At 34.1% G+C, this 12,951-nt stretch overlaps 1 protein-coding gene across 3 annotated transcripts in view; it reads right to left on the reverse strand.

Annotated features, from left to right (window-relative positions):
* Positions 1 to 12,951, reverse strand: part of LOC149785932 (somatostatin receptor type 2-like) — a 342,548-nt gene that overhangs the window by 98,130 nt on the left and 231,467 nt on the right. The window contains exon 1 of one of the 3 annotated variants that reach the window (XM_089976169.1): positions 1,154 to 1,910. The exons of the other annotated variants lie outside the window; for them this stretch is intronic. The gene's annotated coding sequence lies outside the window, so the exon portion shown is untranslated. Of the gene's footprint in view, positions 1 to 1,153; positions 1,911 to 12,951 lie in introns of those variants that run through there. 3 annotated transcript variants of the gene reach the window in all.

Raw genomic sequence — 12,951 nt, forward strand, 5'->3', positions numbered from 1 at the left:
GACACTTCAATTTAATTCTTCAACGAAGCTTGTTCCTAGAAAGATGCATGTTTAACAAAGTTGCTCTAAACAAATTATATGTCAGTGTTATGATTAGTCATAAAATAAGCGAGGAAGATTACACGATTTCATTCTGCACGATAAATCACTTGATGGATAAACGTAAGGTTCTTCTCCTCAAATGTTAGTCAAAGTGCATGACTATCCATTCAGATCAGTCTGCCAATACATAACGAGAATACATCATTCGCATAGATAAAGGTTCAACATTCTAACTCGTCTTTATTCATTCTTCTAGTTTCCACGCACACTTCTATCGTGTACACGAACACAGAAGTACCAGCATCAAAATTTTAATTGTCTCTTGTTACATATGCTTGAGCAAACTATGTGTCCCGACGCTGGTTCACTTTGTTTTGTCCATTTTGTATTAGACAATGTAAGCCGTACATTGACATTCCAACAAACAAAACGTTTGTCTCAAAAATGTAGATTTTAAGCAGGCAAGTTTTTTTTTATAACCATTGTTTCATATAAAGATGGGATTTTAATTTATGAAAGATAAACTTTGCGGAGGTACCATCGTCTCCCTTTAAATATCAGATCTCAGTTTGCGAATCTGTGAATATTGATGCATTTGCTTACTTTCGTACGAGTTCTTTGTCAAATCGAAGGATTTATTTTTGTTTAGTACGATAAGAGTATCATCCCATTTTGCAGTCCGAAGCGATAACGCTGCAAAGGACACGTACTGTGTAACATGGCCATGTCAGACTTTCTCTTTGTCTTGACAAAATTGATTTCACTCCATCCCACCATCACCCACTCTCAGCTCTATCTCTTTATCTTTCTCTCTCTTTCACACACACACTTTAAAACATATTTCTATATAGAAATTTTCCTTATTAATTCCTGAAACCTTTCTAACCGTTTTTGTTATGTCCGTAAAAAAAATAAGATTGATAATACACTACCAATGATAATACACTACCAAACTCGGATATATTGAAGAAGTTGTATGCATCGTCAACTACAGATGACTGGTTTGTGTTGTAATAAACCTAACTACATGCCGAATATCACACACGTTATACAAAATGAGCAACAGATCGACTTCAAAGAATATAATAAAAAGAGAACACGGAAATCTTACCTTCCATATAGTTATTTACTCCTCATTTAACTTCCAATTACATCTATGGCACCAATCATGATTACCGAAGAAACTGTGGCGAATGATCTAATAACATTCCATTGGTATCGATCATGAGATTGTAAACTTTGACAATGGTTCTCTGTTTTGTGAGATTTAACGTATCGTGACGTAACGTTGTAACGAAATACTTGTCATTTTTATTTCCAATTGTGTAACTCATGCAGTAAACCCTTGCTCCAATCTAGCACATCCAAATCAAATATTTTATTGCGAATCATTAAGTCTTGTGGGTTGATAGATCGAATTGGATGATGCACAAATGTACTGGAATAATGGTCACTGAAAAAATCTGATATCACACATATAATAATCAATATACTCAATGACTGGGAAATAATTCGAACGTATTTTTATATTCTCTGTGTGTACTTGGACGTGACTATATGACAACATTGCAATTTGTGTTATTTATAAACGCAATACTAAGGCATAATGAACTTTCCTCAGAAATCTTCCCAAATTCTTCCACCTCAAAGCTCTTACATCAGAATAGCAGCTTCTCCTCCCGGCGCAGATTGGTAGCGATCAAAGCTGCTGAATTGCAACCAAAAGGAATTCCATTTCGACTTTTACTGGTGCAACCGTCATTGCTTAACACTTCGTTGAAAAATATATCTTGAGTTCTACCGTGCTCATCGGCACCAGCCACTCTCTCTCTCTCTCTCTGGCAACGTTTCAATACCGTTCTGTCCTAGCCGCTCTGCTACTCAGAGATGATAGCAGCTAGTTTCGATAGAGAATAAATATATTGGACCCTGAATCCAACAAATGGTTATATGCAATGCACGTAGTAATTTCAGCCTATCTGAAGTCTTAGGCATTGGCTGGTTACCGGGGAATAATGCAAGTGAGGATTCAAAGATTCAAATAATTTTATCTCTTTTTTTAAAGACTTGTATTTATACTATTTCCATTACACGAAAACAAAAACGAAGTAAACACACACACATTTTATGGTAAAAACTATATTAATTATATTAAAGGTATGCAGATGTTTCAAGTTAGAGATAACTTAGTGATTCAATAAAGATCACATTTTTAATATCGATGATGTATTTACATGTTATGCCTAATTCTCAGAACGTTAAAATTAGTTGTAAGTTATCAAATGTTTTATTGCATTTTTAAAGTTATATGGCAGAATATTAAAACTATAGTTAATTTAATAGGTTCAGTTATATAGTAGTGACCTATTCATTGTTGCATTGCATAACGAAGAAAAATTATCGTCTTAAATGTCACGAATTATCGACTATATGCTGTCAGATATCGAATATAAGACTGTAGAGTCAAGTCTTTAGGTAGTCAGTTTTAGTAGTAACGGTGTACACGCAAAGTATTTTTACCTATCCTTGAAACTTAGTTTTGGATACGTTAAAAGCTAATCTCACGCCGACAGGGAGACACTATTACACAGGTAAAACAACTTTACCTGTCAGGCTTTCGTTAAAATCCTACCATTTTAATTTTCGGGGTGTGGCGGAGGAGCTGTATGGGATGGTAGGCTGGAGGGCTGGGAACGTTTGGGATCTTGGGTATGCCTTTTTTCTTTTACCTCAAATTTATTTTTAAGGAAAATATTATAATGGGTGAAACACTTCTTTTATCTACAAATTAAAGCACATATTCAAGTTCTTAGGGGCACGCAATTTGTTTTCAAAACTAAGATGATTAGGCTCAATACTACATATTCGGAACGATATATTGGCCGCACAAACATTTAATTAAGGCATTCAATGCACTAAGCATAAGCCTCTTGAAAAGATAACAATAATTCAGACAATTAGTGTAATTGATAAAACTTGCACCTGAAGACATGCAATATATGGTAATTTGAAATCAGAACATCCAAGAAGTTAAGCAAAACGAAATGCTCTTTTAGTTACCCAAGAACGAATTTTACATTCAAGCACTACAAAGAAAAGAACATATTATATATATATATATATATATATATATATATATATATATATATATATATATATATATATATATATATACACATGCATACATGCATGCAACAAAATCACTTTAATTAGGTAAATAGCCAGTACTAATCACAGCTGAGTCGAATTCTTCATTTTACGACGGTCCCATGAGTATTTGCTCGGAATTCGGTTATCGACTGAACAACGGTACAACACTATAAGGAAAATAATAATATGGAGTAATGGCGATAGAAAAAAATGTATGTTATTGAGCGGAGGTTCGCATTCGAATATATACAGATCGATATGAGTATGCAGGGCAAGTGTTAGTATGTCCTTTGTATATTAACTTACATCACCTTCAATTTTAGCTGCATAAAACACTCATCGATTTCGACAGTTTGAGGTAATCGTTTTATTTTTTAAAGAAATCTCTGCGTGTGGCAAAGAGCAGATATAAAAAAAACAGCTGGAGCGTAGAACAGATTGAAATAGCACCGAGAAATATTTCACAAATTTGAGTGACCAAACGTGACAAGCATTTTTCATAAAATTATTAAATAGATATATTGCATTGAACAGCTTTACATTTTGATAAAGTCGATTCTTTGAATTTCAAACTGAAATTCATTTAGGCCTTAGTGACATATCAACATTGTCTGCTCTGCCAAACTTAACGCCCGCAGGAAACGAGAAAGAGACAGACAGAGAGACAGAGAGACAGCGAGAGAATAATAAATCCCAGAACACCACGTCAAACAAGTGTACTGTAAACAGTAAACACGACTATATCATGAACTGTAAGTTAACCAATGAACGTTTGCAGCAGAAACCTTCATTCTGACTACCGTCTACAGTTGTCCTGCCAAATAAATGGTTGCCACTGAAGCTAAATGGTAGGGCCCGAATTATGTAATGGTAGAAAAAGTAAAGACATTTTGAACTGGTCTTGTAAACAACACTACTGTCTAAACTGGAAAGAAGGGACGGCTAATAATCACGATTTATCTGGCATCTTCAGGACCTCAAGAAAATTATTTAGAGGGACGGAGGGCGTGAGGTAGGGAAATATTTATGCACGCCAGGTAGCCTTTTCATACATATATAAATAAGAAACGAAAAATACGAAAGTAAATTAACGAGTAAATATTGAATCAGGTAACTTTAATTCCGACTTCTGTCTGGAAATGCTATGTCGGTCATGAAGAAATGCATATAAAACAAACATCTGGTTGTCAATGAAGCTGATTATGAAAGTACTATAGTTTTCTCACATCATCCCGTTTGTTTGTATTCTTAACCCACATATTTTAAAAATAGTTGGCATCATAGATCTAAAACTTTACAAAACCTAATTTTTTCATTCACTGATTTATAGTTTTTAATATGATTATCGGCAAGGAGTCCCTAACACTGTCGACCTTTTGGCGTTTCAACGCAAGCAGAAGCTTCCGATGTAAAGAAGCAGACAGACTGCTTACTGTCTATTTTGTGGTTCCTAGAATAATTCAATTTCAACAAAACTTTGCCCTCTGCTTCCAATATTCGAAACATCAACTAGCGACGATCAGGTTAGAATATAATGAATCAATGCATGAAATAAGTAAGGTTTTTTGCATTTTGTATATCCTTGACGCCTTATATTCTTTTCAAAGTCGGTAGTGGGGTACTGACAAACGGGCCGGTCCGAGAATACTCTAAATAAAATGAATAAATGGGAGGAAAATGACATGTAAACATGTACATTGTTTTAAAAGTGGAATATAAACAAATTATTCATTGTTCCCTAATTGTTTCTAGCTAGTTGGTGTAAATGATTTAAAATTAAGAATTTACGCAGAAAGTTTTAGGTCGTCTGTAATAAGCGCAAAGAGCTTGTGCCATGTTTCCTTTGTAATGTTTGTCGTCTTCGTTATTTGTTTAATTCTATACACGAGAAGGCTATCTTTACTATCTCACAGCTCATAGAGTCAGTGTGCTCTTGTCATTAATTCCCATTTCAAAGGAACAACATCGGCAAGCAAGGTGCTGATGGTGCATCTAAAACATATCCAGATAATAAACCAGCAATCCAACCAACCAACCGTCTATTTCTTGTTTAATGGTTGACTGGTATTAGGAGACTACAGAGTAAACACCATCAAGCTGATTTTAGCGGATGAATAAAAAGATTTTCATAAAATGAAGCAATCTCTGCATGTGAAGCTCGTGGTTATTCGAGACTAAATGTTGTTGTTTTTTTCATTTACACATTCAGGGTATTTCATGCATAGTCCGTAATAGACCACCACCAACTAGTATGAAAACATATGCTACATTTCCGCAACCAAACGTAGTTTCTTGAAAGGCTTTAATTATGTAATGAAAGAATATATTGACATTGTCATTCTTCCTGGGGACTTGTTTGAAACATTTCCATTTAAAACACGTTATTTTGGGGGCCCCGACCCGAGTGGCTGAAAGCACTATCCGATACGGTTCATTGCCTACTCGCCACTGTCTGCGTGGGTTCGAGTCTCGGATTCGGCCAATGTGGGTATGTGAGAAAGCTTGTCAGTAACTTCTCGTGGGTCCGTGGTTCTTTCCGGGTTTTTTCCGGGTTCTTCCTCCACCATTAATACTGGTCTCCATGTATAGCCTATCTTGTGCTGAAAAAATGGTGTTAAACCCCACAACAACATGTTATGTCATCTCCACGAGATCACATTTCAAATGATTGGACCGATTATTTTGATTTTGAACACCGACCAGGCGACATGCTAATGAAGTTGGAATCTAAATTGTTTCTCGGAAGCATTTTAGTGTGAAACCATCATGACATGAAAATCGTTTACAAGCTCTAGAGGCGGTCGACAATTAATCAAATAAATTATTTAAGAAAACACAATGTCCCCAAGCTGCAAGTGCGTTATAGGCACATAATTGGTACAATTATTAACGCTTAAAAATGGATTAATAATGGGGAAGAAAAGTGTGAATTCAATTTTTTTTAAGAAAACGTAGTTGCGAAAATTTTAATCAGGAACACGCTGAACACATTGCATATAGAGTGGTTTGTGCTAGGTATTAAATTCAGTAATGACCTTTTTTATAAGCCTATTAATAAACCGCACAAACGAAATAAACCATAGAGCTCTATACAATTAATTTTGGATTTATCAAATGTACTAAATAACATCAAAGTGGTTCGCATGCCATTGTTCCTTGGTACCCTGACCCGTTACCAGTTGCCCACACCAACACCAATATCGTAATTATATTAGCTAGGAAGAATTCTAAATTCAGATTGTTGTGTTCTTCAAAGACTTTGAAACTCTACATGTAACGGTTTGGCAAGTGAAAGAACATATATGAATTATGAGAAACAGTTATTTACTTTCAGAGTCTACAAGTCCTGATGTAAAATAATTTGTAAAGTTATTTTTATAGGCATTTTAACTTTAATAACTAAACTTTATAACGTAGTGTTTCTCACTTGTTGAAATAATAAGAGTATCATTAACTGAGACACAGAAATACTAATTCTGATTTCATGGTCTAAATAAAGACGTTTTAACTATAAAACATGGGGGTTTATGAGGAAATCCTCCCTAAGATTCATAATGGATCAGGCCCTATGTGGTACTTCTCTCTCTACACTGATATATAAATCTTTGAGTTTAAAAACAAATTGATAAATGATTCAGATCCGTGTACGTGTTGAATGTCACATGGCAGGATAGGTGAAGACTACAGCATACGTGCAGATGAAAACGTAAAATCCTGTAAAATGATACTCTCAGAATGGTATACAATAGCTTCAATCAGATGCAATGTAACTGTAGAATTTACTGCTTTTCAGACTAAAACTCTAGTTGTTCATACTATTATTAATCAACCAGACTTTATCTGCATATATATTACAGTTTATAAAGAATTTGTAAATATATTTTTTCATCGGACTTGTACAGTACCAGCTTTAAATGGCAAGATATATAGAAAGGACGACAATGCCAGTAATCTTTTATATACACGTGTACACCTGCATACTGGTGAGCCTCGTGTGTATTGAATCTTCCTGCAGAATTGTGATATTTTTCAGTTCAGAAACGAACGTGAAGTGGTATTGAGGCGAACACGGCTTTAAATCTAGAAATATGAAAAAAGATAATCGAATGGACAAAAAAAATCAATGAACTTTATTGGTAAAATTAAGCGAATGTATTTTTTTTATTCGATATAATTTTAGAAGACACATCTGAAAAGTAACGCACATCTTAAGGGTACAAGAACCGAGTTAGGCTGTCGATAGACAATGACTTTAACCCAACAAAATCCGTTGAGTGAAAACGCTTCAGCATAAATGTATAAAAACGGAAGACGCTAAATTCGAAAATCTTTTGTGACAATCTCTATGATCTGTTACCAAAAACTGGTTCGATAACCTAAACATTGACATTTCTAATTCAGTAGGAAAGGAAAACATATTTTTATATTTTGTTTTTTGCAATCCATCAACTTTATTAATTTCCAGTATCAACTTTCCCAAATTTAGTTGGAGCTAAAGGAACACATGTGTAGCCTACCTCAGATTCATCTCTCCAACTTTTGAAGCAACTGAACAGTTTTGAAATGAATTATTCTAATAAAGGTGTTCATGGTAGAAAATGGACACGGTGAAAGAGCAAACGTTAACATTCGCCGATGCGACTGATATGAAAACTTAACGGCACCAGAGCGGAATAATTCCAATTCTTGCAAGGTTCTCGAGGCATGAAATTCATACAATTATGGTTACCGTGTTAATTGTAAAAGTGTTAGCTGTCCCACGATAACACTTGGTTTAAGGAATGAGGTCACTTAAGCGATTCATGATCTCGCATACTTTCTGATACTGTGTAATTAAGTCTGGTGGGTCAGTGGATTTTTATTTTCGAGGATTAGTTTTGAATAAGAATGTATTTTACTCTCATAAATATTCTTTGCAATTCCAAATGGCTAAACAGGCCAAACTTCGCCTCTAACTATAAATAAAACTTACTGTATGCTAATTTTTTTTCTCCGTTAATTATATTATCCGAATAGTGCAATATTTTTCCATATTGCACGGACTCGTATAACACGACACATACGTCTAAAAATAGTATAGTATGTTAGGAACTACTTTGGAAATAAACGATATATACGCATGTAGTAGACGCTTTAGTGTTTACTTTATTAGATTTGGTTGTGGACAACAAAATAAGTTGCTTCGTCTATTTTAAAGTAGAGATGATAAAGAGAACGTTTTCGATGGACGAATTTACTGAGTCACAAATGAAACATTCAAACAAGCAAACGAATGAATGTGATATTCACAATGTCATGAGAGATGCAGTATTTAAAATACTATTCCGATAATGTAAACAGTTATTTAGGAGAAATGTACATAGCTTTTCGTAAATGGAATGGTTCAGCCTATGACTAGCGTTCTCTGGGGTATGCAAAATTAGCACAGAAAAGCATACTGAGGACAAGGGCTAACGCATATCTATCAGCGATGTACCATTCTAAAAGTGAAAATACTCAATTCGAGAAAAAAATGTAACTGAAGATTTGGGTAGAAAAATAAGTGTCTCAAAGTCAATAAGCCAAAGAGACGAATATTATTTTTCCGCTAGCTGATTGAATTGTCACATACCATCTGCTCTGTAATTTTCCACGTAAACTTTCTTTTGATACAATGTTTCGAATTTAGGCTGGCGAAAGAAGCCATACTACAGTAGAGGTCATTACACAGACATTCAAAACGACCATGCAAATGACAAGATATAAACATGTCTTCTTTAGCCAGTAAAAGAATGGGAACAATATACTTACATTTTTTTGCGTCTTTAATTTCCTTAAAATGTACTTTCTTTGGTCAGAAAATCCGAAATAAATTAAATATCTCTTGGGTTTTAAAACTTGATTAGATACCGATAAATTTTTTCTGTAATTTCCACTACATTTTCAACTGCAATCATATTCTCCTTATTGGACACAACATGAAATGAAAGTGATATTCCACGGCATCTTTTTGATAATTTCAGTTAAAAGCGTTCATATTTTCCAATTTATGATCCCAATTAAACAATGACAGGATAAAAACACACCTGCAGCTGATTCTAGGTTGGTCTTTCCCTGTTAAAATCACATGTACTTTGTCAGGAAATGACAGAGCTGATACATCCAGTCCATCAAAAGCAGAAAAGCAGAATTTAGTAAATTCGACAAAATAATTCATCCATTCCTGGCCAACTGGAAATGTTGTTGCAATGCACACTCAAAAGAGCAATTTTAGGTACATCAAAACCACAATTCTTTCTTAAATCTATGTCGAGCGTGCGATTAAATGATGAAGTTCAGAGGTCCTTGTGTGGTGCTATATGCGCATTAATATTTTTTATAATGTATTGATGAATGTACGATTGTGTATTTTTTATTATTTGAGTACAGCATAAATTAAATTACTTCGTTTCTTATAGCACATTCTTATAATTAAGCCTCAGGTAGAAAAATAAAATTAGTATATAATAAAATGGCTTCAGCATTTTTAAGGGAAGTTATAAACTTGTGTTTTCGTGGTAATACTTCACTCTCATGGTTGTGAAGTATTGTTCCGCAAAACTCGCTCATATTTTCCCATACAAATGATGTAACCTATAAATCTTGACTTACAGTGATTTCAGCTCTGCAAAACAACAAATCTATCGTTTTTGTGGTTGGACACTTTTTGATCAGGCCCATTAAAGTAATAAATAATTACATGCTTGTGTTAGATGTATATAGTTTGGATGCTTCGTTACTTTTGAGTAACCTAAAATTCACTATATTCTGCATTCTAAATGTAACCATTAACAGTTGCTTAACGTAACAATAAACAACACAAAATATCATGTAGAGAGATTTAGATTGTACTATTCAGTGAAACAAAAAAACTATCATGCAGTGAAATTAAGACTGTAACAACGTGTTTAATGTATTAAGTTTTTTTTACTGTAAATACGACCCTATGTTATTAAGTTAGGTAACGGAAAAGAGCGAAAACCAACAGGTTTTGTAAATTCAACAAATAATTTATTTCCATCAAATACAAAGTGAAAACTTAAAAAGAATTTACAGTTGTTGTGAAATAAATCTGGAAAAAGACTAAAGAATTTTACCACAAGTTCAAATTTTTAAAGTTCCAACTGAATTCCAGTGGTATTCCAAATACTGAATGTTTTGTTGTTCCTGTGGTCTAAAATTTACTAATGTGACCATAGCCTTGATTGTGGCGAGGTACTAAGACTATTTTGGAATATCTCAGTCATATAATCCAAAATGTTCTTGTCTGAATTTTCTATAATTCTAAATTAATTTTCCAGTCCAACAATGGTATAGATACACACTTTGTGTTTCCAGTGAGTAATACCTTGAATTGATAACTCTGCTGAAATGAAAATGTGAACACAACAATAAGACTAAGTCTGCCTCAATGTTAAATGAAAGAAGGATTAATTTCGCAAATAAATAACATATGAAAAGCTAAGACACAAAAATAGAACCAGGATGAGGGGCGAACGTTTATTCCTAGAACATTATAAGCTGTCCAAAAGACATGGTCTATTATTAATATTATAATAATCAGCACTGGGAAATATCAGGTAGACCAGGTAATTTCATGGGGGAATTCCAATGTCCTAGATTCAGATTAAGATAAACATGTTTGCATTAATAATGATGTGAATTTCTAACCCATGATCATATAGAAATATTAACTATCAATTATATTATTTACTAATTAATCCTCAAGTCAGGTACCCGTTAACTTCACGTTATACAAGATTAAGTATCAAATACAAATTATGTAACATATAGTCTTTAAGAAAAGCTAACAAATAATACAACTTCAATATACATATTACTGTCCACTTTAGCTTGACCGCCCTTACTGTCCTTGCTTAACTTATTCTATGTGGAATCGGTCTAATCACGTGAGAACTAAACATGCAAAGAGCGTTAAATATTTTAATTCACAGCGAAAACCTATGCCTTCAATAACAGATCAAAATAAGAAATATTGTAGAACAAAGCTCTGCTAAAGCTCACAACAGAATAACGACTGAGACAGATTCGAGATGCTTTCATAGGAACTGAGGCTTGAAGGTGATAAAAAGGATTTATGGTCAGACTCATGACATAGAGTCATGTTTGAACATATTTATTATTATCCAACGATACAAAATTATTTTTTTAAATTGTTAACTCGGACAAATAGAGGATATTATGTAAAACAGCAAAGAGAGGTTAAAAACAAAATGGAGTAATCGGTTCCCTTTCAGTAGTAAATGCTTTAATACTAAGAAGCCCCGTGCAACATCGTTTCAGGTCATAATCAAAGCCAACAACAAAACAAGTACACAGAACGGATGCGCACAATTTTTGTTTCTTCTCCTGAAATATTTTTATTCAATCGCTATCAAAGTTTTGCATGGCATTCCATGCGTTTCGTTCCTTTATCATTTTATCCATGCCTCGCATCTTTAATTCTTACAGGAATTCAGTAATATATTGCAATTCAAAGTGCATTTTACCGATATAAGAATTTAGTCCATTGATGGTTCGGATTGGATAGAACTTTGCCACAATACCCGCTGAAACAATACCAATTTTATCAATATTATTCTACAAACGCATGAAAGCCTTGTGCAGCTACTGTCATATATAGTGCATAAACGATTGATTCGAATGTGGCTAGATTTTCTCATTTGAAACGCTCTAAATAGATGCACATTTATTAGGCATGGATGGCTATAAATATACCATTTATGGACGAGAGCGAGGAATATTTTTTATTTGACACGTTCTTCATTTTTTAACATTTAACGCCCATTATAAGCTATTGTTTAAGTCAAACTTCATATTATCGAAATTTTAAGCAGTGTTTATTCGGGTAAATTACCCCATAGATACAGTAAGCATTAATAGCCTTAACATTTAAGAGCAATTTTATATTTGTAAAGATAATTTATTCACCTAAGTCGATAGCTTCCCATAGATTCTCGAAACACCAACGAAAAGTGACGGGGTATATCTGTTGGAGCTAAAATAATATGAACATAGAATTGCAGCATAAGAATAAGTATTTGTTATACTCTGCCAGCAGTAGAATACAGGGTTTCAATAAAACTGTTCAGGAAAAGTGCATTTCAAATTGTGTATCAAAGATACATAAAAAGAAGTGAAAATATGGGAGTCGACATGATCCATTGAATTCGATGTCGAATACTAGACAAACTATTTTAATGGCATTGGCTAGACGTTTTATGCTGTTTCAACGACATAATTTATAGACATTTAAAGGATTTGAAACGCAAAGGTGTTTACGGGGCACGGAAAGTGTGATTAACGTTCCAGCACAACAACATAAAGTTACACTGATACTGAAAACACTAGAATTAAAGAAAATTCCCGAATTACACATGGAGTTATTCGGGAAAGTTATGCCCAAAGATTGCAACTGACGTTCGTATAAGGATGGTGATACTATTGTATGCCAATGTTTAGAATTCAATGGCAGATCAGCACAGTCCTGGCTATATGGTGCTTATTAAGTTCAGGCGTCGTCAAAAGGACATACAAAACATAACTTAAGGCAGAAAAGGTATCATCGCAAGAATGAATGTAAATTCAATTTCATTTGACAAGAACCGCTTGTTTTAACAAGCTCAAGATTGCTACGCGTCTACACAATCGCGCATCAAGCACAGGTACGATGCCTCTGTTAATCAGCTTGTATCACATACAGGAAGTCCCACCGGCTTG

Source organism: Sinohyriopsis cumingii, chromosome 12, assembly GCF_028554795.1.
Source record: "Sinohyriopsis cumingii isolate HCF-2022 chromosome 12, ASM2855479v2, whole genome shotgun sequence".
NCBI classification, from domain to species: Eukaryota; Metazoa; Mollusca; class Bivalvia; order Unionida; family Unionidae; genus Sinohyriopsis; species Sinohyriopsis cumingii.